A 12877-nucleotide genomic window follows, 5' to 3' on the forward strand; every position below is an offset into this window, starting at 1 on the left:
CAATAAATTATTTTATATTGCAGAGAAAATACCATAAATATGTAATGTCCATGTATAAGGTGTATAAAATAAATGTAATGTCCATGTAGAAGGTGTATTGAATAAAAGGGTTCTTTGATGTCAGTAACAATGAAAGGTAGCCATAAAGGGAGGTTTAGAGGTTGCGTTATGATTTGGCTCTTTGGTAGACATATACCATGACTGTAATGAGCCATCCTTAAAGATCACTCTATGTATTTCAATTTATGTCCTAAAATGTTGTTTTGTGTACATATAAAACTAAGGGTCCAATTTCCTTCTACAGGTCATTCATTAAAAACTAAAGGTCATCATATGTTTTAATTTCTTATGCACTATAATTCATCTTATTTGTATGGACCAAGAATCTCACTCTAATAACATTCAACTCCCTCGCTAAATCAATGTCCCCTACATATGTGAAGGAAGATTACCAACATAACATTTTCAACTTCAACAAATGCAATTTTATTTTGGAAGTCGATGAGTCTAAACTCTTTATAAATAATCTTTTGCATTTATTTCATTTACTTTTAAATCGAAAGAATGTTCAAAACATAACACAAGGGGATAGAAAGTCACACCAAGTTTTTAAAACTCTGCAATTTATAGAGTTTCAAAACTTGCATCTTATAGCTTCAATAATAACAAACATTCTAATTATACAAAAAAATAATTTTAACTCATTAATTCAATCTTATAAATTATTGAAAACAATTGTGTTAATATTAATAAAATTAAAAACTAAAATAATTTTTAGAAAACAAACTAATAACCCAATTCTAAACCTTTATAATAACTATCACCTAATATGTTTTCACGATAATATCAAAAAATATCCTTTTTCAACAAACTCAAACACAACTATAAATTTTATATAATTTTGCAATAAAATCAAGAGATATCCCCACTTAACAACCTCAAGTATAATCCTATACTTTATATTATGTATATGATTGAAATATTCCCACTCAAGCATCACTATAGAATTTATATTATATTATGTATATGATTTTATTTATATAAAATTAATGATTAACCAATATAAAACTAAGAAATCTAAATATATCACATTTTTATTATTAAAAAAAATAAATTTAATAATTTAAAAGGTGAAAATGTCATGTTTAACAATATTATAAAGTTCGGCCTGGAGTATGCCGTAAAACTGCTTCTGCTTGGCTAAGAGCTCGTCTTCCTCGGACGTAAGGAAACAGGTTAACGGCCCAAGACCCAGAGGCATCTGGCAGGGGTGAAAGCCTGCTCCCTTACGGACCACCAGCAGGTTATTACAGGTGGCGTGGTTTTCCTTGATAACAGTGATGAGTCAAACCGACAGTCGCGGATAGCAGCCAGAGATGGCTGTCCTCACTGTTGGTTTGACACCTGAGTTTGATAGGTTTTGCCACCTTCGGGAAAAAAAAAAAAAAAAAAAAAAAAAAAAAAAAAAAAAAAAAAATTATAAAGTTATATTAACCTATAAAATTATTAATTTTTATTTTTAATAACAATAAAAAGTTATATTAACCTGCGGTGGAATTCTATGTTGTTGTTTATTTATATATTTCTTTTAATCTTTATCGAAAATTGCCACAGAAGTCTATATCTATGCTTTCTTTAACAAGAACTATTGGCTCTTCGGCACAGAAACATCCGGCAGCGACGACCAAACCCACACAACCTAAACTTAGCAGAAATCCACCGAAGCCATGGAGGAGAAATAGGGAAAAAGAGGAATTAACTCCCGTACGATCAAGCTTAAATACAAACCCACCAAACACATGGTATTTCATTGACATACTTCAATAAAAACAAATTGACCACTTGAAAACAAATGAATTTATAAATGGATATGTTTTAAAAGCATTAAATTTAAATTTAATTTATTGTTAGAGAAATATGGATTTTTGTGGAGAAAAGAATTAGCATTAGGTTAGATTTTAGATTTTGGAAAGCAAAACAAATAATTACTTGCAACAAATGTATTAGTTTTTTTAAGATATATATATTTGCATGTAAGAAATAATGGCTAACACAAAATAATGGTTAGCGTAATAGTTTTGTTTTGTGCATACAATAGATTTTGTAAATAGCTCTATTTTGGGAAAGATTATTTTCGAAAAGGAACTTGCATTTGCTTGCACGATAATGATGCCTATTTTGTTAGTCTTCCCTTAGAAGAGGCATGTATTTTTATGTATTATAATAATATCTATTGTATTGGAAAGATTACTTAGTTACATGCACAAAGAAGAAGCATAGGGGCTAACTCTCTTTGAATAAGTTTTTATCTAATTACATGCATGAAAAGCAAAGATAAGTTGCTAGTATCCTTTAAATGAAATGAATGGTTGTAGTGGTTTCCTTTGGATATGAACATGTGCTGGTGTGAGAATGATCATAGTAACGTGGTAATTATTTTGACATGATCGATAATTATCGGTTTAAACATGCACAATGTTGTTAGAAGAAACATGTTGTGATATTTACGCCGTAAGGCATTTCCCTCTGAGACCAACTCGCTTCTGTGTCATCATGTCCTGTACTGAGCTGTCGATTTTTGTGTTAGACGATTAGAAAAATTTGCATCGTTGGATCATCACAGGCCATGGAACCTCTTGCAAGAATTAGGGACTAACCACCTCTGGTGATTACGCCGCAGTTTGTAACGACTATACTTGTCCCTTTACAAACAGACCATCTTCCCCTTACTGCCATTTAAATATGGTTATACGCCTGGTTTCTTCATTATGTTTTCCAATTTTGGCTGATTTTCCAAACACGATCGTTGTGCTTTCTTGCGCAGGGATTGCACACATTCTTCATTTATTTGTTGTGAAAAATGAGGCATTGTTGGAGATGTTCTCCCTTTCTCAGTCTCCTGTTCATTCTTTCATGTTTGGATTCTGGAATTTTATCGATAACCAACAAAGACAGGTGATGAAAAACCTGTCGTCCTACATACCCTCATGGATGATTGCAAAGTCTGATAACCCATGTGGATGGAGTGGTGTGAATTTCACTACCAATGGGAGTAGTTTCACTGCGCTTCATATGTCCGGTTTTTGCGCTGAAGTTGCAAATTCAACTCAATCTCAACTGCAATTCTCTACTGGGGGAAATCCCAAGTTCTCTTTCCACTTTGATCACGCTAGAAATTTTGGATCTTTCCAACAATAATTTGACTGGAGAAGTTCCCAGTTCCTTGATAGCTATGGGCAGTCTTACATTGTTGAACGTTTCAAACAATAGATTAACAGGTGTCCTTCCAAAATTTCCAAATTCTCCAAAAGGTTTGATAATTATTGATACAACCTATAGGAAACCCTGGTCTCTATACTACTGGGCAATTTGGTTCTGCTCCTGCCGCTTCTACAAGGAAAAAAATCTCAGCAATTTTGATCATTGGAGTTGTTGTTGCAGGTGTTGTCTTCTCAATTGTGGCTGTTGGATTGTTCATTGTGGCCAGCAAATAATTTCGGCGTGGTGAGCAGCAATGCATATATGAGCCTCAACCCATTCCTTAGCTTCTCTTATTATCACAAGTCTGGTTCATATGGAATTTGGGGGCACCATTTCCATTTGTTAAAAACAAAGGAAGTTGTGAGACAGAGAGAAAGTGTCACCTAATTCTGAAGCACAAACCATCCCACAATGAAGTACACGAAGGGAAAAGGAAGGATCATGGGAGCAATAACAGAATAGCATAAAGCAATGGTGATAACTAACATGTCATTTGTAACTCTGGTAGCATAGCCAAAACCACCAGGAGCCCAAGCCTCTTCCACCTCTGCTTCAGTCTTACAAAGAAATTTCCTCTTGATATGGTATATCACTAGCGACACCAAGCGAGAAAGTTCAAGCCCATAGCCTAAATCCTGTTTAAAAGGACAATTAACATATGAAGGAAATTAGACATAAAGACCTGAAGAACAAAACCCATCTCATCCATAGCAAACCAACAACGAATTCTTTTAGAGACTGAAAACTAGAAAACAAATTCATTAAATTGGAAGGAAAAGGAAACCTAGCTTACTTGAGCGCAATAAAACTAATGAAGAAGGTAGCATTGGGAGGAATAGAATTGCCAAGCAGCGTAACGATTGAGTTAGGTTGCTTTTCAATCTCCTTGAGGGACTCAAACAAGGTGCCACCTAATGTAACTCCCAGGAAAACATTGAACACGATAAAGTAAAAATACTTTCCAGAGGAAGCTCTCACTGCATGGCTTTCTGAAGGAATCCCTTCAGCCTTGGAGAGAATCATGAGAATTGTGGGCAAGAAAGCCAGAAAGACAAGCAAAGCAAGTTGAGGCAAGTAAGCTTCAAGGATGATTTTAAGTTTTTCTTATAGAAGGTCATGGCAAGGCTTTTCCATAGTATTTGACGAGGCTCAGGAGCAGCCATTACAGTGCATCTATCTGTGAGCTGTGACTGCACAAGCTGAGATGTAGCTGCTGCAACAGGCTGTTGTTGAAAATTATAAAGGTTGTTGCAACCTATTTCTCTATCAGTGTAATCTTTTGTTTTGTTTCCAGCTTGGATGACATATCCTTAATCTTCTCATTGTAGAAATCTATAGAGTCAACTTTTGGTCCCAAAAGTCCCAAAGTTCCTGTCTTGTGCAATGGCCGCATCCCCTCTCTTAGAATTTTCAAATATGACTTCAACATGAGCTAGACTCTTTATGTAGCCTTCTAGTTCCTTCCACGCTTTGTGAGCCTGTTCATGAACATTAAAAAAGTTCAATATAAAACAAAACCCTAGCATTCTATCAGTGTTTGAGTGTTTGATTCAACAATGAACACAGGTGCGTTTTGTTCACAGGAAAGCCCTGCTAAACGTCCAATAGGAAGGTATGTTGATATACGTCCAATACAAAGGTATGTTGATATTCCATTTTGAAGAAATCTAACTTAAAATAATCAAGCATTATAAACACTATGTTCACATTTTTTCAAGGGCTATTTGTGGTGTTACTTTTGGTATTTGGGAGATGATTTTTCATAATTCTTTTGATTCAATGTTTAACACCTATTTTTATATGTTGAGGTTTTATGTTTTGAGCTCCCATTGACATAGGAGTATAAACTCAATACTTTTAAAATTGAGTTATAATTGTTTATGATGCACTTGCTATATTGTTTATCATACAACATCTTATGCTTCTTGTCCCATAAGTGTGCATATGCATGCACCATTTGCTTTCAACCAAGGCTTTCCTCTTTGCTACTCTATTTTGTTGAGGTGAACAAGAAACATTAAATTTAGTTTTACCCTTACACATTATATTTTAATTTGGAATTTCACATTTGAAATTTCAATTTGCAATAAGAAGATGACTTGTAGGGAATTCATTTGGTTTTCTATTCATTAGATTTTTGTGATATTTTTAATTAACATTTAACAAGTCCCTTTGATATTTGTTGACCACATATCCTTGAACATGTTAGAATGGATAATGATGTTTGTGGATCCCATTGTTTTCAAGTTTAGATTTTTATATTTGTTGACAACATATTCTTGAACATGTTAGAATGAATAATGATGTTTGTGGATCCCATTGTTTTGAAGTTTAGATTTTTTCTTTAGGACAAATAATTTTGGTATGATAATCTACATATATTGTAAGACTGTTTCACATTTTTTAATGTATTGTATTAAAAAATATAGTGTAGATTCCACTTAATTTTACAATTTTCTTAAGTTTAAAAATTCTAAAAATACCTTTCGAAAAGAATGATTTAAGTATTGCATCTTATTATTTTTACAAATTTTTAGGTTATATAGTTTTAAAGATATTTGATTTTGATTTTGCCAATTTGTAATGGGACTATATGTACATTTATGTTTATATTTACGCAAAATTGGGAGAAAGTTATAGAGCCAAGTAAAGATGATTTCAAATATAATGGTATCATGCACACTAACAAATTTGTAAATTTTTTTTGGGGACACATCTTTAGAAAGTGAAGAAATGTAAAGAAACCCCATAAGTTACATGATTTTTTAGTATTTTTTTAATCTAAAATAATATTTTTGTTGAAATTTAGTTTAAATAGTGTAAAGTAAATTTTAGTTGAAAGTAGGGTTTATAGTTAAAAAAACTTAATCATTGTGTAATATAACTTCAACTCTGCCCACTTTGGTTCAAGGGTTGGTCATATTGTGAAAGGGGCTAGAGTAGTTTTAGGGGCATCATTTTAAAAGCTCAAAACAATTTATTTGTAACCATGATAATGCATTTAACCTTTTACAATATCAATTGGATAATGTTTTTAACTTTGTGAACTATGAGTGAGATAATATACTCAATTTTGTAAACTAAGAATCAAATAATGATTTTATTTTTTTTGGATTCTTGAAAAGAAGGAATTTGTGCAATGGGAAGACATTTGGATGGGGCACATTGGATGGTCACATGGGGTGCTTATATCGTAAACTATCAATTTTTTTACTAATGCAAGGGTACTCACAGGGATGTGGTGTGTTTCATGTTGTGATGCGTCTTAATTTTCATGATCGTTGTTATGTGTGATTTAAGGGACAACACCATTATATATTGTTCTTTTGTTAGTTTTAAAATACCATATGTGACATTTAGGTCAGGGTTTTGGTTGCGACATCATGGTTGAAGTCAAAGGTGTGCATGATGCCATACATGGATTGGATATTGTAAATAGCTTTTAGCTTTTCTTCTTTTAAAATTTTCCTTCAATCTATATATATACCAATTTTGTTTCCTATGTAATATTATACATACATGTAATGTATAGCAGAGTTTGTTATTGTTAGGGGTAATAAACACTTGTATTTGTTGTAATTGTGTGATTTCATGTTAGTATTTTTGTTTTCATTGCTTTCTCACATTTCATTCTTGAACTTGCACAAGTTGCTATTAGAGCCTTGTGATTACAATTTTCAAAATCCAGATGTTTCAAATCTTCATAGATCCATTTGGTATTCTCTTTGCGCTCTTGTCTTATTTTTTTTTCTAGCATTACTACCTAATCCGAGCTCGTCTCATTTTTTTTCTAGCATTGCTTTCTAATCCTCATTTGAATATCATATCAATGTTTCACTATGTTTCTAGGATGTGGGGATGTGGGAGTGGGAAAATGCACTATGGGGACATGTGGAGACACCCCATGGGGGATGGGGGGATAGAGGGGTCCTTATCTCTAAGTTAAAGGCAAGAAATGATAAACATGAAATAAAAACAAAAAATGTGCTAAGAAATTAAAACTCAATGGTGATTTGACCTTTTTTCCACATTGATATATAGAAGAAATCTTTGATAAATTGCTAAAGAGTTTGTAGCTTTGATGTTTTGTCTTGAAAATTCATTGCAGTGGGCATTCGAATGTCCCACTTTTTGGTGTTAGAATGTAAGGCTTATATTTGTAATAAAGTCACCTTAGTAACTTAGGTTATAAAAGTTAGGGTTTTAGTTGTTATTAGCAATGTTCCACCAAGACTCCGAGATTGGGAAGCCAATGCAGGGAGATGCATAGGCGGGACGTGTAGGAGTACCTTCATACTTTAGGAAAATTTAGGGGAATAGAGAGACGTTTTGGTATATACTTTTTTTTCAATATATATATCTATATAATTCAAATTCATATTCAATAAGGTAAGCATAAATATATTGATCCATTTATAATTGAACTAAATAATGCAATACATTGATCCATATTCATCTAATTAGTACTAAGAAAAACAGACTACATTAGATACCAATGTTATCATGAATTTTGTGCAAATTGTTTTACCCAGTTTTAAAGTTGTTCAATATGCTTAAGAATCATGTCTACATCATTGTATGCTCCTAAGCTCAATATTCTTTTCAGTAAGGCAAAGTTGGTATTACCATGGTTGATGGGGTTATATAGATTTTTATTCAATAATTATGATTGTTGACGTGATTCCCATGTGATATGAGCAAAGGGCCCATGAAGGGCAAAAGAGAATTGTTACATTGACAAAAATGCTCCTCTATTGGATCTAGTCTAGGATTCTCTTCTATGATTAGTGTTCTTTCTCCCTGGTCCAGAAACATTTTGTCCCTGATTGCCTGATATTGATTCCAGATTTGTTGCTCAAATTTATATCTGGCAGATGTGATACAATAGGTGAATCATTTCTTTCTTGTTTTAGGAGTTCTTTAATTTCTTTCATGGCTTAATTAGCTTCTCTGGTTCTCTGTTTCTTCTTGGCTGCCATGAACTCCTGACATTTTGACTGCTTTAGGCTTTGGGAGGTGATACTTTATGGATCTGCCCCTCACTTTCTCTTTATCTCACATTTGTTGCTTGTGATGACTTTTATGCTACTCTTTCCTACTTTATCACCTTACGATGTTTCCTTTGCAACATGTGGTGCAATTGCTAGTTTATTTACATCTCATGTATGGATAGATGTTAAAGGATCGCTTTTAAAGACTAATTGTTGATTGATTAATACTTTAGTTATCGTAATTTAATTTTCTATTTGTGAATATTTAATTTTTTTTATTGCAAATATTGATGTTCATCTTTAAATGTAAATATGAACCTTAATGGAAAATAGATAAAATTAAGCCAAATCATCTATGGTTCTAGCCCAATTGATTTGGTATAGAGTTCTTCTTCTCTGCAATCCAAACTTTTACATTTTTTCATTACAAATATTGATTTTCACTTTTTAAACGTGAATATTAACTTTAATAGAAAATCAATTGTATTTATAGATTTAAATTAAGTAAATTCACCTTTGTCTCAAGCCTAAATATACTAAGTCTTTTTTTTTGGGTATCCAAGAGGAATCCAACAACCTTCTTATCAAGTAGCTACCAATAAACCTAAACACCCGCATTACTTCTATGTAAGCTAAGTTTAAACTAAGTTATGATATCATATTTATTCTTCACTCCACTCTGGCCATTCACATTTCAATCAACCTCCTGGTTTCCAAACAATATAAAGAGGTTACCATTTTTCCCTATATGTTAAATATTAAAAGTCAACAATCAAATAAAACCATAACGAGAGGACAATAACGCACATTACAAAATTGTATCACTTACCATTGCATAAATGTAACAACAACCAAAGTGGAGGACTATATGCCCTTTACCCCTCATCCACTTTCTAATCTACAAATAAATATATAAATATAAAAAAGTTTATTTTCTAAGAGAACTAGGTAGCTTTCCTCAAATAGAAAAATGGGAGAGAGTCCCACAATAAACTCGAGATCTCAAAATGACATAAAATTATACAATGGAAATGAAACCTGGCTCAAGGTGAAACCATAAAAAAAAAATCAATTGTTGTTGTAAATTCACATGATTGTGTAAAAAAATTCAATTGATATTGTAAATTTAGATGGTTGTGTAGTGTCTAATTTTGAGACATTGACTATGCAAATAAACATTCAATTTTTTTTTTACCTTACTTCAGACATTGGTTGTAAGGTTTGAAGTGGAAAGATCCTTAATAGATTTAGCTTTTTGCAATGTTTATCTTTTATACATATTTTATATTTAGTTTAATTCCTTGATATATGTCGACCATTTTTTTTTAGAAATGTTTAATTTCATTAATTAATTAATTTTAAATTGGTAACTTTTTTTTATTTAAAATATTATAAATTTTAATAATCAATATAAATTTAATTTAGTATTATTAAATATTTATTATTATTATTATAATTAACTTAAATAACCAAAAAAACATATAACATTATATAAATATATAAATAGAATAAATATTTTTTTATTCAAAATAATAGTTCTTTTCTTCTATTTTATTTATAAATTAATTTTTTATTTACTAAAAAAATCAAATGATAAACTTATAATATTATGTCCTCAAACTTATGGAATGGTTGGTAAATACGGATAGGCATCAAAACATTTATTTCATGATACATCTTACATTGCTCAAATAAAAAAAATAAAAAAATTACAAAATAAAATAAAATTATTTCTTCATTTTAAACTATTATTATTATTATTATTAGTTATAAAGGGAATTAATATATAAACTAATACATTAAAAAAAACATACATGTAACAAGATTTTTTACCATGGACATTCACCCTCATTTTAATATGGAGATACTTAACTTATAAATAAGGTATGTTATAATATTATAGGCCAATACCATGGTTTTTCAATACCACATGTCCAAAAAACCACACACACATATATATAATATTTTAAAATTAAATTGAAAATAAAAAATAAAATAGCTATTTTTGAAATAAATATCAATCCTCTATGTCAACTACTACTAAAACTAACACATCCATATAAATTAATGACTAACAAATACCCATATGCATGAATCTATAATAAGCATCAAAACACTTACTTGAGTTGCTAAAATTAGAAATATCATGAAAATTAACTAAATTATAAGTTTATTTAAAATTATTATTATTATTAATAACAAAAAAATAATATACAAGTTAAACACATATAAACATTTTTAAAAGACACGTGACAAGATTCTTAACAATGGAGATTCAACCCCACTTTATCATGAAAAGTCTTAATTGATAAATATGCCTTTTTATAACAGCATGATCCCAACAACATGACTTATCAATACCATATGCCCAAAAAACCATAACTCATTCCGTATCACACTTGTTTAATCGCCATTTTTTTAATTAATGTATTTAATTAAAAGATAAAAAATACATAACTACTTTTAAAATAAATCTCAGCCTTTGATTTGTGTATATTGTTAAGAATATTCTAGAATATTTTATGGAGGTTAAATCCCTACCATTCAACTAAATCAAAATTATTGATAACTAAATTAAAATTCTTGAAGCCCTGTTCCAAAATAGACATGCCTATGGACATAAATATTTTGTGGATATTATGTAAATGCTAAATACATTAAATACCTACCATTTATCTATTGCTTTTTGATAATTGAATTTAAATTCTGGAACCTTATTCCAAAATAGACACACCTATTTAGGTAATAATTTATTTAATTTTATGATTTATGGAATGCATATATATAATTGATTTGATTTTAATAATTTTTATTAAAAAAGTTAAGATATGATAGTTATGAAGATTTTATTCGTTAAAAACTAATGTAAATGAAACGAGAGGAAACAATTAGATTTATATTGAGTATTATAAGTATGGTAGAAGTGCTAGTGTTAAATACAACAAATTGTAAAATACAAAATAAAAGAAATTCAAAGTTCAGCATGGTGAACAAATTGTTTTGCAATACATGTGGGAGGTAAACAAGTTTGCAATACATTTGATATGTTACAAATATCTTACCTTAGTAGTGGACTACATGGTTTATCTTTCTAAACACATATTATTATTGGTTTGCATAACTATTTAAATAATTTTACATTGACCAATATAATTTATAATGTTTGATTTTGAAAAATAAATATTTTTTAAATATTATTAAAAACACTATTTTCAAATGTTTGTTGGACCATAATTTCAAGGTCTTATTGACAATCTAATGCCATGTTGATAGCTCCGTCACATATTTTATCTCATAATTTCTGGATATTATTGTAATAATATTAGATGATTTTTAAATATTCATGTAGTATATTTAAAAATAGTTCATATATATATACACACCAAGAGTTACTTCCCACCATTATTTATTTAGGAGTTATGTAGGAGTAAAATTGTAGAGGTAGACATCTCAATTTATTACTTCATGTCAAAGCTTTACCTATTAGTTTCTATTAATTTACTGCGAGTTATAATGTTTTATGCAATTTTTTCTACAACATAATTTATAACATAATTGGTTGGCACTCAACTACTTTGCGACACTTATTTTAAATAAATTGTTAATTTTACATTCAATATATTTACAAATAATAAAATTTAACCATAATCAAAATTTAACTTCTTCATCTTTAATATTCACTTCCACAGTTTCCAAAAAAATTATATTAGTTATTAATAAAAATAAAAAATGATATATCGTATAAAATAAACGATGACAAATAATAACGATTGCTACATTACGAGTCTTGTAATCTAATAAGAGAAACCACTTTATATAGGGAAAGGGGGAGAATTTAAAATGGGTTAGATACAAAATTTCTAATTATTATAGGATAGAGATGAAAAATTTGTAAAAAAAAAAAATTGAGATCTTAAGAGTAACCACTAATAATTAAAAAATGATTTCGTTATCAATAAGGACTAAGAAACATAGCAGTGATGTTATATATGAGATATATATTATTTTATCTAGAATTATTTGACGGGTATATATTTTAATATATAATATTTATTGTATAATGTAAATGTTTATTTATTTATTATATTATATATATAGAATTTATAAGGTATAGATTAGTTGGTTTGAGTGGGATTTAGTTTTTACTAGCATAGATTTATTTTAAATATAGATCTAACATGAGCCAAGAGGGATCTAATTTTTTCACATGCAAATTTTTTATGAGTCTACATTATTTAAATGTTTTATATAGTTTTTTTTTTAGATTTTTAGATTTATTTATTTATTTTTATTTATTTATTTATTTTTGTGGTGGCGACATGAGTAAAACTTCAACTTTGATGACGGACGAACAACATTACACATCACACTGGGCTGTAGAATGAGCCTCTCGGCTCAACTAGGTTTTAGTTTCAAACCTCATGGGGAGGGGTTGAGAATGAAAATCTAATTTGGGGGAATTAAAATATTCCAAGGGGCATCCAAACTCGACTAAGCTTCACACAATCCTGGTAATAACATCTCATTGTGGGTAGATCGTTCTTTTATCCAATAGACAGGTTTTCCTTGACCTAGGCTCATTTTAGTTACGATTTGAAAAAAATACTCAATATATATAGAAACAC

At 29.9% G+C, this 12877-nt stretch overlaps 1 pseudogene; it reads right to left on the minus strand.

Annotated features, from left to right (window-relative positions):
• Window positions 1-3644: 3644 nt before the first annotated feature.
• Window positions 3645-12877, minus strand: part of LOC149262436 (CSC1-like protein ERD4) — a 52460-nt pseudogene continuing 43227 nt past the window's right edge.

Source organism: Pinus tabuliformis, chromosome 6 (genome assembly GCF_031772625.1).
Source record: "Pinus tabuliformis cultivar Carrire ecotype Pingquan chromosome 6, CPIR1, whole genome shotgun sequence".
Taxonomy (NCBI): Eukaryota; Viridiplantae; Streptophyta; class Pinopsida; order Pinales; family Pinaceae; genus Pinus; species Pinus tabuliformis.